This window comes from Vespa crabro, chromosome 13, assembly GCF_910589235.1.
Source record: "Vespa crabro chromosome 13, iyVesCrab1.2, whole genome shotgun sequence".
NCBI classification, from domain to species: domain Eukaryota; kingdom Metazoa; phylum Arthropoda; class Insecta; order Hymenoptera; family Vespidae; genus Vespa; species Vespa crabro.
In genome coordinates, this window is record NC_060967.1 from 5,469,939 (window position 1) to 5,472,438 (window position 2,500).

The window sequence follows — 2,500 nt, forward strand, 5'->3', positions numbered from 1 at the left end:
CCATAAGACGCCGTGTATTTCGTCCAGCGTCGCCGACCACTCGGCCGCATAATCGGTATATATAGGGGAGCACCCCGGTCGGCTTGCACGAAAAGACCAAAATCCACGGATGGTCTGAAAAGCATGATCCGACCAAAATGCACGATTCGTCCAACATATACTATTAGAAAAAGAGGACGATGGAAACGAAACGCACGTTTCGTTCAGAATTTGAAAACACAGTCTCTTTTAATGTGAAGGAGACCTGGGGGGAGAGTGATACACCGTATTGCCTGTATCAACCAAGTCTCCTATTGCGCGAATTAAACTCCCATTCACATAAGTTTCCAATTCAAAATTACATATAAAAAAAAATAAAAGAAATTTATCCACAGAGTGATAGAAATGGGAGAAATGTCAATCGGTATAGTATAAGAGGTCGTTTGATAGTGTTTCACGACGAATACCATTTGGGCGATTCAATCGAAAGATTGTTCCCATAAGACGCCGTGTATTTCGTCCAGCATCGCCGACCACTCGGCCGCATAATCGGTATATATAGGGGAGCACCCCGGTCGGCTTGCACGAAAAGACCAAAATCCACGGATGGTCTGAAAAGCATGATCCGACCAAAATGCACGATTCGTCCAACATATACTATTAGAAAAAGAGGACGATGGAAACGAAACGCACGTTTCGTTCAGAATTTGAAAACACAGTCTCTTTTAATGTGAAGGAGACCTGGGGGGAGAGTGATACACCGTATTGCCTGTATCAACCAAGTCTCCTATTGCGCGAATTAAACTCCCATTCACATAAGTTTCCAATTCAAAATTACATATAAAAAAAAATAAAAGAAATTTATCCACAGAGTGATAGAAATGGGAGAAATGTCAATCGGTATAGTATAAGAGGTCGTTTGATAGTGTTTCACGACGAATACCATTTGGGCGATTCAATCGAAAGATTGTTCCCATAAGACGCCGTGTATTTCGTCCAGCATCGCCGACCACTCGGCCGCATAATCGGTATATATAGGGGAGCACCCCGGTCGGCTTGCACGAAAAGACCAAAATCCACGGATGGTCTGAAAAGCATGATCCGACCAAAATGCACGATTCGTCCAACATATACTATTAGAAAAAGAGGACGATGGAAACGAAACGCACGTTTCGTTCAGAATTTGAAAACACAGTCTCTTTTAATGTGAAGGAGACCTGGGGGGAGAGTGATACACCGTATTGCCTGTATCAACTAAGTCTCCTATTGCGCGAATTAAACTCCCATTCACATAAGTTTCCAATTCAAAATTACATATAAAAAAAAATAAAAGAAATTTATCCACAGAGTGATAGAAATGGGAGAAATGTCAATCGGTATAGTATAAGAGGTCGTTTGATAGTGTTTCACGACGAATACCATTTGGGCGATTCAATCGAAAGATTGTTCCCATAAGACGCCGTGTATTTCGTCCAGCATCGCCGACCACTCGGCCGCATAATCGGTATATATAGGGGAGCACCCCGGTCGGCTTGCACGAAAAGACCAAAATCCACGGATGGTCTGAAAAGCATGATCCGACCAAAATGCACGATTCGTCCAACATATACTATTAGAAAAAGAGGACGATGGAAACGAAACGCACGTTTCGTTCAGAATTTGAAAACACAGTCTCTTTTAATGTGAAGGAGACCTGGGGGGAGAGTGATACACCGTATTGCCTGTATCAACCAAGTCTCCTAATGCGCGAATTAAACTCCCATTCACATAAGTTTCCAAAGAAAAATTTCTAAGTCCGATAGTCGCATTGGTTCGAAAAGCATTCGTATAACTTTTCATCGACTCTTCGGAATTTTTCCAAGTCCGATAGTCGCATTGGTTCGAAAAGCATTCGTATAACTTTTCATCGACTCTTCGGAATTTTTCTAAGTCCGATAGTCGCATTGGTTCGAAAAGCATTCGTATAACTTTTCATCGACTCTTCGGAATTTTTCTAAGTCCGATAGTCGCATTGGTTCGAAAAGCATTCGTATAACTTTTCATCGACTCTTCGGAATTTTTCTAAGTCCGATAGTCGCATTGGTTCGAAAAGCATTCGTATAACTTTTCATCGACTCTTCGGAATTTTTCTAAGTCCGATAGTCGCATTGGTTCGAAAAGCATTCGTATAACTTTTCATCGACTCTTCGGAATTTTTCTAAGTCCGATAGTCGCATTGGTTCGAAAAGCATTCGTATAACTTTTCATCGACTCTTCGGAATTTTTCTAAGTCCGATAGTCGCATTGGTTCGAAAAGCATTCGTATAACTTTTCATCGACTCTTCGGAATTTTTCTAAGTCCGATAGTCGCATTGGTTCGAAAAGCATTCGTATAACTTTTCATCGACTCTTCGGAATTTTTCTAAGTCCGATAGTCGCATTGGTTCGAAAAGCATTCGTATAACTTTTCATCGACTCTTCGGAATTTTTCTAAGTCCGATAGTCGCATTGGTTCGAAAAGCATTCGTATAACTTTTCATCG